This window comes from Fukomys damarensis, unplaced genomic scaffold (assembly GCF_012274545.1).
Source record: "Fukomys damarensis isolate Sample0158 unplaced genomic scaffold, DMR_v1.0_HiC HiC_scaffold_17, whole genome shotgun sequence".
NCBI classification, from domain to species: Eukaryota; Metazoa; Chordata; class Mammalia; order Rodentia; family Bathyergidae; genus Fukomys; species Fukomys damarensis.
The window spans coordinates 49,327,677-49,342,842 of NW_022900929.1; the positions used below are offsets into that span (position 1 = coordinate 49,327,677).

Genomic DNA, 15,166 nt, shown 5'->3' on the forward strand with positions numbered 1-15,166 from the left:
ATTTTATATATAATTTTAAGTACTACTTTCTATTCTTATAGATGGCAAAGATCTGCTTTTATTCAACCATGATTATCTTTATGACAAAATTTAGGTAATGCTATTAATTATACTCTTCAGCACATTCTTAAAAGAGATTCTTTCATTTCTAATTTGTCCCAGCACAACTTGTACATTCATATCTCTACCAGTTTAATGTGCAAACCATGAATCTTAGTCTAATACCTATCTATTCCTCACCTACGTTACTGAAAGAAAAAGCCTTTCTGTTTTGTTTAAAATAATTGTATTTCCCTTTTTTTCCTTTTCCATTGTTTTAGGGAAATAAGCTAAATCTTCAAGAGACTTCTGGAATAATTTTATTTCCTGATTAAAAATAGACAGGGGGTATGCTGGCAGCAAGAGATTTTCTTTTATTGTGCTGAACTTACTTATGTTTAAATGCAATTTCTAAACTGCATTGGCTATCTAGTGAAGTCGAAGGGAGCTGTTCAGAAAATGACAGAGTAGAAAGTTTAACACAACTTGAATCCTTCATGACTTCATTGAACCAATGAATTAATCAGCTGTGGATTCTTAACTGTAGATGTTCTGAATTTTTGAGATAATATGTTTTTATTGTTTAAATCCATTAAATTAGGACTTTTTGCTACATGAAGTTAAAGATAACCTGACATTCAGAATTTCTTTTCATCAGAATCCTGTTATCTAACTCTTTGTTGCTTGTATCTTCCCTTTTTCATAATTCTCTTTTTTAAAACATATTTTTCTCCAACTTGGTATTTTCTCTGAAAGGGTATATGTGCCCTATACTTCCTAAGTCATTGCGTGTTTGAAGATAGGCTTTCAATATATAATGAAATGAAGCATATTTACCATCATGCTTGGTTAATATTTTACGTGGACATAGTGTTTCATTTCAAATTTATTTTCTGCAAGTTTGAGGTCAATGCACCATTGGCTTCTGGTTTATAATGTTGCTAATAAGATAATTATTGCAACTTTGATTTTCATTCATATGCAAGTAAGCTGTGATTTTTCTCCAGACAACTTCTGGGTTTTTTTTCCCTAGGTTCTTCTAGGTTTAAAATTTTACAAGACATTTCATGTACTTACTTTTATTTTACTCCTTTGTACCCAATAATCTCTTTTAGTCTAAAAAAATAGATACTCAGAGAATTTTTTTCCTGTTTGATTGTGATCTCATTTAAGTTTGCTACTTAAATGCTGATTGAACAGATGAACCTGTCTTCTACAAATCTTAATATTTATTTCTTTTTTATTTCTTTTTGTAATTCATTTTTAAATCTATGTTCATACTTTCCTGCCTGACGTTCTTCAACTTTATATTTCAAATCAATAATATTTCAAAATGATAATGGATGTAGATAGTGCTTAACTGTGTACTATGTAGCTCTGTTATCTTATGGACTACAACAGCCTCAAGTGATAGAAACCAATATAACCTCATTTTACAGATAAGGAAAATGAACCAGAGATTTAGTGACTCTCCAGTATACCACAGTTACTAAATGGAAAATTCTGGGTCAGATTTAAAGATTATGGTTCCAGAGTTGGTGCATTTAATTATTATTCCATCCTGTTTCAATGTCAGATTATGAAGAGGTTGTACAGGAGATGTGGAACTCTCTTCAAGGAATGGGAAATGCAAGCAAGAGGGCGCAGCTCCTAGGTAGTTACCTCACTGTTTCTTTAGAAAGGCTTACTGAAGTATATGGTCCGTGTCAGAGAAATCTGGAATTGTAGCTTCTGCCTTCTATAGAGTATTCGGAAGTATTCTGACCACATATTGTAAATTTGCTGTTATGTCACTAGTGCCTTCATCCAAGTTATTTTTCTTACAGTCACAAAGTTGTAACAGACCATTTCTTATGTACTATATTTCTCTGAAAATAAGGCCTAATCAGAAAATAAACCGTAGCATGATTTTTCAGGATGCGCATAATGTAAGCCCAACCCCCCAAAATAAGCTCCACTTAAAATTGTCAGAGAGAGAGATGCATTTAGGAAGTCAATTGCAATCCGTGATGGATGCATTAAATTATAAAATAATAATATTAATATATAACTAGATATAAACAATATTATTGACATTAATATTTAAAATAAAAATATAAATTATAATTAAATTTTATAAATACCCAACTCAGTGCCTTTGGATGAGAGGGAAACACCTATGTAAACAGATGAACTCAAAACCAATTGCTGAATGATCAAACAGACTAAAGACACAACAAAGGAATAATAACTGCACTTGATAATGAAAGGATGTTGTTGTCTCTAATGTGAATTTTAATAATTTGATACATCACATTTGTAGCAGACATACTAATACTGTCATGTGAAATAAAGTAACATTTTCTGATTTTCTATGTCTGCCATTTTTCGTCACTTTTGTGTGGATAATCATTCCTGTCATCATTTTTGTTGCCACTCTTCAGCTAACACTTAATTTAATGAAAACTTTGTGAAGCCTCTCCTGCAAGAGGTTGTGACTTGGCTGAAGATCCCATGAAGTAAAATCACTGCCCGCTCTGTGGCCAGGGCACTATCAGAAGGCTGCATGAACAAGAAGTGCTTATTTAAGAAGAGCTCTATCACTGCACATGAGAGTTTAGGGCCAACGGTTCTACAGAAAGTGGAGACAGAAGAAATTCAGGATGGGACCTGAGGTTTGGAGAGTTATGATGATGTTCTAGAAGACAATAAGACTGCATTTAATATTTGTACATGAATAAGTGCAGATTGCTGTGCATTAAAAAATAATACATCACCTGAAAATAACCCTATTGCATCTTTGGGAGAAAAAATTAATAGAAGACCAGGTCTTATTTTTAGGGGAATATGGTATGTTTACCTTCTCTCATTATTTTTTCTTTAAAAAGAAATACTAACCAAGACTTTTTTGTAAGAAAAAGGGTTAGGCTATTCCCAGTGATGAAGTTTATCCTGTATATGTTTTGGTAGCAGTCAATAGCAATTCATCTGTTTCTAGTTTTTAAAATATTTCCAAAATTGTCCTAAATAGTTAAGATGACTTTTTATTTCAGAGCTGCTATAGATTTATTAATTTTTTGTGAAGTATTTTGGTCATGTTAGTAGCAGTAATGGACAATGTAGAGATAGATGTGCTCACCGACCCATTTTTAAATCAATACATGATAGTTTGTCTTTCTGCAATTTTTGAAACATCTATATATTCATTCTCCCCCGAAGACTTTTTTTGGACCTGGCATATAATAAAGGGTAAATTTTACCAGGAATTCCAAATCTGATTTTTTTGTATGTGATATAAGTACACAAACTTTCAAACTCTGCACAAAACCAGTGCATATGTTCCGGGAAAACAGTTTAGTAGGAGGTATCTGCCTTCATTCAATAAACTGTCCAATTTTTACAGAGCCCATTAGAATAAAGACATGTTGCTGCTCTACTTTTGAGTGAGGAAAGAAATATCTAGTTCTTAGTTTAAAGTGGAATTGCATTTGGCAGCAGATACATAGTTGAAAACATGTTTTTTTAATTTGACCATTTAAAAATGACATTAGCCTTTATTGCTTCAGGCAGCAATTGCAGAATTATGATTTATTTCTTCCTTGAATAGTAAAAAAAGTGATCAAATTCAGTAAATGAAAATATAAGCCATCAACAATATCAAAAAAGGAAGTGATATGTGTTATTAAATCCAGCACTGGCTTTGACATATTGTTACTAAAGAATTGTAACACAATTTGTGGCACACCTATATTAAAATACATTTTCCTCCGCATGCCAGATATTTCAATTTAGCTTTGGTGTATAATTCACTAGAAAAGCCACTTATTTCTGTTTCTATTAGTGCCCCCAAAGCCATAAATATTATCTTTTAAGTAACTTTCCCTTTGAACCCAAATTGAAGTTTATCATTAAGTATATTTAGACCACTTCATTTGAAATGTTTCTAGAAGTTATGTTGGAAATTATAATCCAACTTGATGGAGGAAGATCTTGGATGATATGTATATAGAGTATATAGAAATTCACTTTACATGCCTTAAGGATGCTGGGGAAGTTTTTCATGAGTCCTGTTCAATGTTGATGGGTGTACAGACAAAGGAGACCTGAATCAATAACTGATATTTTGTTGTGCTGCCTGATGTCAGAAAGCAGATACTTTGCCACTCTGCAGTCTTTGTTTGCCAGATCCCAATTTTTAAGTGATGCCAACTTGTGTTTCCTTTTACAAGCCACAGGTAATTTAGCTTGCTAGAAATGAGAATGGATTGCCTCCTCATTAGTGGTCTCTTGTACCAAAGACATTTAGGTTCAGGCACAGTGGCCTCTTTTGTCCCTGGTCTTTCCATGCCTAGCACTCAAATTGTAAGACTTCAGTATGAATAAAAGCAAAGAGTCAAAATATAAAGCAACTGCTTCAATAATCTTAATAAAGAAAATAATAACGCTGTCATTTTACACTTCATCTACTTGCATTGCTCTTTAAAATATGAATTTCTTATGGTTTCATTTCCCCTAATATCACTTTCTAATCCTTTTTATTTCTTATATAAAAATAATATTATGCTCAATATAGCAATCTTCATCACAGAAAATTTATTGTATTTTGCTGCCTCGTTGAAACTATTCGGTTCCTTATGTCAGTATGAGGCATTGTTGCTATAGCAAAAAACTATGCATAGTTTAAGAACTCACAGGGTTAATTTTACTAGCTACAGACCTACATTTAAATTGGAGTTGCTTTAATACTTTATGATGATGTTTGTCTTCTGTATCTGTATTTCTTTGTCTTATTGTTTACTGCTACCCTTAGCTTAGAATTGCATTTGATTTTACCTAAGCCTATATACCATTTTGTTAGATGTTCACTCCTATTCATTATTTTTCTCATAAATATTAATTCTTTATATTTGTAGAGAAAGAACCCTTAGGGATTGGAGATAATTATTTTTTCACTAATAGATCTCCTGCATTTTATTGGTATAAAATATTTGGATAACCAAACTGTTAGTCAGAACTAAAATCCCTGTTTGCCTTAATTTAAGTACTATAAATAGTATGTCTGCCAAAATTCCTATGGAGACAATTTTGTCTTAAACAAATACTGAGCAAAATGACTGTGGAAAACACAAATGTAATAATAATGCTAATAACAGCAATAAATGTATACAATGCAGTTTGGGTAACATAGGCACTGGCTTTTCTAACAAAATTTCATTAACCATTTTTTCCTTCTTATTAGAAAAGGATAGAGTAAGTATGGGGAAAATTTTTCTCCAGTAATGATCTATTTAGAAAACAAAATATTTTTCACAGTGTACAACCTGAATTCTAATCATATTCAAAGTTGTCTTACTGTGTATTCATATTCTTTCTCTCTCTCCGTCTAGGAGACAGAGACCATTGCTACCAGTACATATCTACTACCTGTGTTCATGTTATAAGTGCTTATTTGCTTATGGGTTGTTTAACTGGTACCTCGTTCCACAAAAAACTATACAAGGCACATAAGATGCAATAAAGCAGTATAGATTTGGAAATCAAGAAATAAAACATGAAGTACTCAAGCATTAGGTTAAACAATTATATCAAAATCATGCACGCTGTTGATATGAGCAGGTGTAGAATTTATCTAGTCCAGAGGTCCCTCACCAGGAAATTCTGGAAAAGAACTATTGTTTATCAATAGCGGAGGGTCTAATGTCAAAAATAGAATCCTTTTTTATGAGTTTAACAGTCATGGATTCAAGTTTCAGCTTAAATGCTAAATTAATTAAAGTATAGACTTCTATGATACATTTTAAACAGGCTTATTTTTTGAAAACATGCAATGCATATTTCAATTAATTGTTTATATAGTTTCAATATTTTAATATACGAGAGTATAATAAAATTATAGAATGAGTACACAAGAAGAAAGCTCCCCCCCAATAATAGGTCAAGGAAAAGTTGAAGAATACATTCCAAAGTGGTAATAGTTTCTAATATTTGGGTGATATGGCAAGAAGTGGATATGTTTAATTTTCTATCATGTGACCATGGCTATTTCCTATATTTGACAGTGATGATGCAGTAATTAATAATAAGAGATAAATAGCAAACGGTTTTTCAAAATGAATGAAAAGTAAACAAAATTACCATTACTTTGGCTCCAAGAAGATGCAGAATGCATATCAGACAAAAATATACCCCACATACACAAACACCAAATAATAAAAAAAAGGAAATGCAAAATACACACAAAAAAGATGAACTTTTCATATGTAGTTATATTGCTGCATTTCAACTTCAGGTTAACATGTTGACTATGGGAAGGCTTTTTCCAAGTCCCTAGTTGGACATATGCATGGGACTATTCAACTTTTCACACCAGGAGCCTGGTGTAAATCTTGAGCCGAAAGATGTTCAAGAGTAGATATTTGGTATTTGCCTTTCTTTCAAAATTTTTTTTACCCAGTCATCACCATATTAATTGAGGTAAGTACATTGCGGCATTGGACCAAAAATCTTAGTTATTATTCACTCATTTTATTTCTGTGCCACGTTAAATCCCTAAAGAAATCTTACTACTTCTACCTTGAAAATATAACCAGGTTTTGACCACTTCTCATGACACAACTTCCATCACTATCACCTTTAGCCACCATGATCTCCTGCTAGAGTAACATAATATATTTCTGACAAGTTTCTTTGCTTCTGTCTTTGTCTGTCCAGACTGCAATCTCCACAGAGTAGTCAGAGTCATCCTTTTAAATTGAGAGTCAGATCATGTCTATCCTCTACTCAGATTATGTCAAAATCTGCAGGGCTCCCATTTTACTCAGAGTAAAAATCAGAGCCCTGCAATGAACCACAAAGCCTTCCAAGTTTGGCCTTCTGCTCTCATTATTTAATCTGACCTCATTTTCTCCTGTTTTCTTCCTCATTTATTCTATTCCAGACACACCTGTCTCTGCTCTCAGAGCATGAAAGGACCCAGGGTCTTTGCACTGGCTATTTCATTTACTGAGGTTGAATTTTCTCCAGACAGACACATGACAATTTTTAAAAAATTTTTTCAAGCTGTTGATTAGATATTTCCATTTTAATAAGGCCTATTATAACAACTATGTTAAAAGTGCAATATATTCTGCTTCTCCCATCCCCGTGACTCTCTTCAGTTTTTGAAATAACCTTGCTAACTAGCTTATAACATGCTACATAATTTACATATTTACTCCTACTCCATATATTCTAAAATGTCTATGTCACTATCTACTCCCATACAATGTATGGCTTTTGCTTCTTTCATTGATACATTCCAAGTATAGAGTTAGCTCATTTTTTTTTTCTTTTTTCTTTTGGTACCGGGGATCAAACTCGGGTCCTTGTGCTTGCGATGCAGGCGGCGGAACCACTGAACTAAATCTCTGGCCCTAGAGTTAGCTCTTAATAAATAGTTATTGAATTTTCTATGTACACCAGTGTTTTTTTGTTTTTGTTTTGTTGTTGTTGTTGTTGTTGTTACTGGGGATTGAACTTGGGTCCTTCGCTTGTAAGGCAGTCCACCGAACCGCTGAGCTAAATCCCCGGCACTGTACACCAAATTTTTTGAAGATTAAATATCTAGCTCCAGTTCACAAAGGACAAAGCTGAACAGATCTTACTCCATAGCTCCAGTTCACAAAGGACAAAACTGAACAGATCTTACTCCAAGTACCTAAAATAGTTTAACTGTTTACAGAGTTATACTTCATACCTTAAAAGAAAGAAGTATAAATCACAGAGATATGAATAAAAGTCAAATTATGTTTGGTAGGCAGAAGTCAAAAGAAAGAGGGAGAGAGAGAATATGAGAAAAGAGGAGAGGAGAGGAGAGGAGTTGCCTGAAGAAATTATTAAACTTGTAGGATTGCTTAGATTCCAAGTTTAGGTGGGAGACAGGGACATTCCTGGAAGAAAGAAAGGAAAGAATAGAAGCAAAAATGCAATACTCAGATGTGGCTGAGGGTCAATCCATGGTCCGGAATGAACATAGAATCAGGGGAATAGATGACTACCAATAAAGTGCAAGTGGCTGCCTACAATTTTCCCCAGGAGGACTGAATGCCAAGTGAGAACTTAGTACTTAATATAGCAGTCACTGGAAATCCATTTGGACCTCAGAGGTGGCATGACCTAAGTTTTAGAAAAATAGAGGTGTTGACTATTAACGGAATGCATTGCAATTTGGAAAAGGTAAGTGGACAGAAGGTTAGAAAACCATTATGGTCATCCCAGTGAGGAGTAATGAGGGCAATGGGAGGGCTGGTTAAGTGGGAATAGGAAGAAAGGGAGAGATGAGGAAGACATTTCGAAGGCAGGAGAAGTGATATGAATACACATGAATGACTAATATAAGGGGTGCAACGAAGGAGTTAAACATCATGACTGAGAGTTTGAGCTGAAACCTTAAAAATCGAAAGAAAATCAGATGGAACCAATTTAGAAAGATCACCCATGTCGTTCTAGATGCTCTATGTGAACTACTGAGGTCGGAGAGGTGCAAAATCAACCTCCATTTGGCCTGATGGGTAGCAATCCTTCCAACATTCTTCTATCTTTCCGTCCACAAAGACAGTATTCCATTCTCAATTGAAGTACAAATAACAAAATGTCTTTTACACAATCATTTCAAGCACTGGTATTGTTCGCCGGGCATCAAAAATGCAGATTGCACTTTCTTACATGTGGAGAAATGTTTCTAGGGGGTTATGTTTGTCTGTGCTCATTTTACTAAATCAACTGCAGTATTTGTTCCTAAGGAATATCAGCTCAGCTGTAGTGGCCTTCTTCCCCAGTACAGCTTTTCATTACCTTGTTCCACCTCAGCTAGGTCAGGACAGGACTACAGAAATGCCTTAATTGCCATGACAATGGGAACCGAATTAATCTATAGCAGATGAACAAGGATAATGAAATCATTTTCTTTTCTCTCAATGGTCTATGCAGCATCATCTCTTCTGATACTCTTCAGTGTCTGACCTTTTAAACCGACAGGATGTTCATTGCTGAGGCTTTTTAAAGACATCTATCTCTCTACAGAAAAATGGAAGCTAGACATCCAAGACGGACTTATATTTGTCTGTGAATCAAGCTGTCATTTTTGTTCTGCCAGAGTCTGTTATCACGTCTGGACAAGTAATTATTCTCTAGGTTAGGTTCTTACAACCTTGAATTTTTAGGAAAGTCCTTGGGACTGAAAGCAGTCACTTTCTTGCTGCTACAGTTCATGCATATTAGTGAGTTATGCGGTGGCTTGGCAGCTATTACTGCTATTAAGCATTTTGGCTATTAAGCATGCAGTTCTTTTAACTTTGAAGAGCTTCTAGCCTCCATCTGTTTCATGTATTTATTAAAGTCCCTATTTAGCTCTCTTACTGCATTTGGGCAACTGGCAATATACTCCCTAGAGAGCGAGAATAAGCTGGGACATTGGAGGATATGATGGGGCAAGAGCAACCCACAAGCATCTTTCAGTTGCCTATATATTCTGATTGAAATCATGAAGTAGGAAAGAAAGGGCCTACATTTTTTGCTTCCCTACTGGAAACAAAGGAATTGATTGCACAGTGCTGAGCAAAACATGACCACAGTGCAGTGAGGTGGTGCTGGTGGCGAGGGACACAGTCTCAGGTTCTGCTGCAGGTGTTAGAAATGCACCTCCGTCCCGGGAACACAAAAATCTCATTCAAAGTGATGCAGCTCATCTAGGCTGATAAGCATTCAAAATCATCTACAAATTCAATAGTTTGCAGTGAAAACCTTAGGTCAGATTTCAGGGGAAAGAAATCTTCAGCAAGAAATTTAATAATGTATAAAGGGACCGGCACCTCCTACAGAATTCTGTTTGAAATAGAGAATTTCTAGAATAAAATTCTCATTACTTCTGCTTGGAAAAGAAACTATTTGCAAGAAGATAGACAGCGAGCGACTCAGTCACAGGTATTTTGTAGTGAGTTTCAGTAGGGTAGCTTGATGATTGTATTTTATTGATATGTTGAAAAGGCTGTCCTCCTTGTCACACTTATTTATGATTAGAAAGTCACATTCATAGAAAGAAATTCCACCCTTTTCTGCTCCCCGCCACACCAACCAGCCTGCTTCTGAGGCTGTCATAATCAGTAGGATCAGGCACAGTTTCCTGCGTTTTAATCTTTAAAATATCGTTAATAATCCGATCATGGCTCAGCCCTCAAAATAAGGATTGGAAGGGATGAGAGGATTAAGAATGAGATCACAGTTCACTCAGTCCTCATTTGCAGACCGGTAGGGTTAAAGTGGAATATACGCTTTCCATTTCTGAAGAAGGACAGTGCAGACCAAGAGACTGGAGAGACCCCAGCACACTTCTTCACCTCCAAATGGTCTGTGACCCTCATCACTCTCCTCTTCATATTTTAGGATAAATAATAGCCATGTTTTCCCCTGTCATTTATGTGTGTGTGAGCCAAAGGATCTTTGTATTATTAGGTAAAGCACCGTTAATACAAAATATGATTATCACATCATCACTAGTGTTTTCCTATACAGATATTAGAGAAACACTGCATTTGACGAAATGAGACTGCTCCTAAGGATAATTCTGTGTTATGTAAAGTATAATTCCCTTTTAAGGAGATATATCTAAAATTGGTGTGTTTTGTGTGGGGTTATGCTTATATGAATACTTTATTAACAGAATGAAGTAGGAAAGAATACAGGGCTCTAAATTCACTAAAGAATAAACAGAAAACAGGACTACATTACGGGTACCTTTATAAATGTACATACTCAGCAGCAACTATTGAGTGGTATCAATGTGACTTAGGTCAACCCTTAACATTTCCTGGTCCCATAGTTCCATATTTGTGTGGCATTTGGAGTATGGCTGTTAACTTTCTCTCAGTACCTGTTCCATTTCAGACTACAGCAAAGATAACTGCCCCATTTACTGGTTTTATGGTAGACCTTGGACATAACATGCAGTGAATATTAAAGTGTTTCCATTTGTTGGTAAATCAGCTGTTGAGTTTGCAACATTGAACGACTCACTATTCTTTGTTGGTTATCATTTTCAGTATATCTCATCAAAACAATAGAAAATTACAAGAGCAAGACTGTTTCCGTTCCATGTGATCCAAACAATTTGATGCCAGTACGTATACAAGGAGAAGGACCATTTTCAGCTATGTTTTAGATTTAAATTGTCTGATAAAAAAATGTTTCTTCTTAGCCTTCCTCTTCTGTGAGTTTGTGCTTAAAGTTTTTCTAAATATTGGGTACTCAAGACTTCAATTATTCAGGAAAGAAAATTCAATTTCTCTAGAAAATTTTTTCAATCTTCTTTTTAGGAATATGAGCCTTAAAAATAGAAACAATAAATAGGAAATAGGGTGTCTTTGTGAATATATTGGAAAAGTTAGAATGCCATCTTTTGACCTGCAGTTTGCATTACCAAATGTGGACTGTTTTCTACAAAACATTAAACCTTCTTCTCCATGTATTCCTTGGCTTATTGCTTGAAAAAGAAAGTCCTTGTGTTTAGGGGAAAAGTCATTAATTGAACTCCATAGGATGTCTTACCCAATCCTCAGGAAAATGTTCTCTATTGGTAACAAGGTCTGTGGAAAAAGCAGTCACATAGGAAGTGGGTGGGGACAAACAGGTACCTTTAGATGCCATACAGTGGTTGACATTACAGTCCACACTAGGAAATTGCAAAATAACCTCTAGGACAGATTTCTCTAATAGGCAACTTCAAAAAATATTTTTGCAGTCAAAAGCTGTTTTCAGAAAACTAGAGGCACTGAGTAAATGTTCCAAGGTCATTATGCTTAAGGTCTACTCTCACTTTAGATGCTCTTTTCTTCCTTTATAAATTCTCTCCCTGTAATATGGAAATGTCTAGGATGCAGTTGTTTTGGGATGTAGACAAACTTCATACATTCACTCTGTTTCAGGAACTTTGCTTATAGTAAGATTTGAGCTTAATATTCTCACAAGATGTTTCACTTGAACTGTCAGGACTCAAAGAAACTCTCTGAAAAAAGTCACTGATCTATACCTCAAGCCGACTCCTCTAGAGGCTGATACCCAAGCCTGTTGTGCAATCATTGCCCTTGGTTTATGGAAGGACATGTCTGTCTCTGCTCTTGATCATGCCATCTGCCCACAGAAGGAAAATTTCCAGGCCAGTAATTCTGTTTTGCAACATCCACATTTTTACCATCCCCACTATGTAGTGAGCAGAAAGCTATTCTTATATCACAAAAATTAATGTCTACAAATCTGTTCCACCCTTCTAGGATTGATTTGTCCCCAGGAGGTGCCAGTCTGAACAGGCTGATGTTGGGGATCTCCTGACCTCCCAAGGTAGGAGGCTGGGATGGCTGGGACACTTTTGACTGACCAGCAGCATGGACAGCACAATAGTGACCCACAAGCAACTAGTACAGAAATGTCCTCATCCTTTACAGCTCTCCTCACTGTGTGCTGTGGTTATGTCTCCTCATGCATACTGAAGGCATTTTTCAGACAGCGCAGGCTTTCAAGCAAACTGAAAACCCATTTCCAAATAAATAGCTTCACTCCAATCAACTCTGGCAAAGTTAGTCAACATCTCTCTCCCCTCAACACTGGAGATTTTCTAGTAAGTCATAATTCAATCCTTCATTAGGGGAAAGAAAAAAGTGTAAATTGAAAATATCCTCAGCCAAACCATTCCCAGAAGCAATAGCCTAAATCTCTTCTGGCTAAACAAAGGGCTGCCAGCCTGCTATCAGAACCTCTCTGTTTGCTATCAGTTTAGACGACAATTAATTTAAAATTTAGACTTCCAAAGTAAAGTGAGGGAATACAATAATCCCAATTTACTTTTTTAATAAAAAGTTTAAGTGGAAAGACTCCATTGGGAATACTCAGCCCTGGCCAAGGTAATTCAAATCCTGAGGAGATTCTCCCATTTAAAATGCACAGTCACAGGGCAGCCTGCATCTCTTCCCAGAATGTTTCCTCTGGGCTTAAGCCGATTCTTTTATCCCTTTTTTTTTTTTTCTGTTTTTTAAAAAGTAAAGTTGGACTAGCAGTAATAGCCTTTAAAAAGCAATTCTGAGGAATCAGAAGGCTATTTTCAAAGAATGCTCTTCAAAAGCTATAGGGAACAGAGAATTAAAGAATAGATCATAAAAAAAAAAAGTGCCAAACATGTAAAGCATCGAAACAGATACTGGATTCTTGCTCTGTGAGCAGTAGGAGAGACCAGACACAAAGGGGGTGGGACTGTGAACTGGACATGGACAGAGAAATAGGAGAAGCAGGTGATCCCAGAGAGTGTGTTCTAGGAGATGATTTGGGTCACAGAACCACGAGGGACTAAAGATGGCATATGAAAAAAGGACCGATTTCCTCTGGGACTCTAATGTCTCTGCTAAATAAGGAGAGCAAAGCAGAGCCCTTCTCTGCAGGACCAGACACAGGTGGAGGGTGGGGGGTAGATTGTCCAGAGCAGTCCTAGTCATAGAAGAAAGAGGGACTGGGGGAGCTACTGACACCTGGCACAGGACAGAGGCATTGTCACAGAAACAAGTTGGCCAAGGCCATCCTGATGTCAAAATTTAACACATGGCATCCTTACTGGATCCTTCCATGGCTGATGACAGCCATGTTTCTTGATTCTATGATAACACAGATTTCTTTTTCTCTTCCCATCCTTCTGCATTTCTGCCTTCTGCATTTTTTCCTTTCCTATCATCATGTCTCAATGTCCCTGAGGGATCTACCTGTGGCCCCTTTCCTATCACATTTTCCCACTCCTCTTTAGCTTTATCAGCAATAACTAAATAGCTTCCAAATCAGTTTCTGTCTTTCCATCTTTTGAAAACTCTACACAAATGGTAGGGAACCTTTTAGAGCTTTCAGTGATAACAAACAGCTGGCTGCAGTGTGTGTGCCAACTTCTCTTCCTTCTGTATTTCTCCTCCTTGCTTTCATGTGTATCCATTGTAGACCAATTGTGTCCCCTAGGAATTTCACCTCAATGCCCTACCTTTCAAAGCAGTGCTTCTTGGAGATAACAATGTGATAGTACTTGGGCTACATTAGATTAGATAAGGGGATGAGGGAGGGGCTATTATGAGAGGATTAGAAGAAACAATAAAGCTTTGGTCTCTCTCTCTCTCTCTTTCTATCTCTCTCTCTCTCTCCATATCCATGACAATGATCATGTGACATACAGTGAGACCACAGCTATCTACAAACCAAGAGAATTGGCCTCTGAGTGGAACCTACCTGCTGGGTCCTTGACCTTATACTTCTCCAACTTCATAACCGAGAAATAAATGCTTGTTTTTTCAAGCATCCAATCTGGTAACTAAATATGGTGGTCCCAGAAGCCCATATTCATAGTTTGCTGATTATTTACATTGCTTCCTCCCTTTGAAAAAGCTGTTTCCCCTGAAACTACTCTGATAAAATGGTATTCACCCTCTAAAATGTAGCTGAAATATTAACTTCTTTGTGAAGTACTTTCTAATACCATTACCTCTTATATTCTTTACCTTTACAAACTTCTTTTACTTCAAAAAGTATTCAACTCTAATATTTTAAAACATTGTAATAAATGTTGCACAATTTCTAATATGTAATTCTTTCACTTTTATTAATTTAAATGCACAATCTTATTGTGATTTCCTCTATAATCCATTGCTTTGTAAAATTTTTATAAATAAAACAAAATTTCATAATCAGAGAATACAATAGTTATTATGTTGTGTATCAATATCTTCAAACTACTCAACAAACAAAACATAAGCTAACGTGATTCTTATAAAAAAGATGCAAATAGATAATAACTACAAGCTTTCTTTTGAAATAGTACTTTTGATCTTGTGCCCCAGTTGCCCAAACTTGGCAACAGACAAATAAGAGGCCCAGCTGTGTGGGAGCCTGCTTCCTGCCCACATCTCAGCACTTCCCACTGCAACCTCTTGCCTCCTGGCTGCGCAGGTACCTGGATTCACACCACAGAAGAACAGTGGGGTCATAAAGGCCGTTGCCCTGAGCTCTAGCCTCAATCTTGATTTAGTACACAGAGTTAAAAGTGATAGATTAATAACTACCACAAATTGTCATTTTCTATTCTGTGTTTGATACT

General features: G+C 36.0%; 1 long non-coding RNA gene across 1 annotated transcript in view; it reads left to right on the forward strand.

Moving 5' to 3' along the window:
- LOC104864172 overlaps positions 1 to 14,560 on the forward strand; it is a 200,867-nt gene extending 186,307 nt beyond the window's left edge. The window contains exons 4-5 of the long non-coding RNA XR_004517718.1: positions 12,321 to 12,387; positions 14,249 to 14,560. This is a non-coding gene — a long non-coding RNA (uncharacterized LOC104864172). The remainder of the gene's footprint in view (positions 1 to 12,320; positions 12,388 to 14,248) is intronic.
- The last annotated feature ends 606 nt before the right edge of the window (positions 14,561 to 15,166 follow it).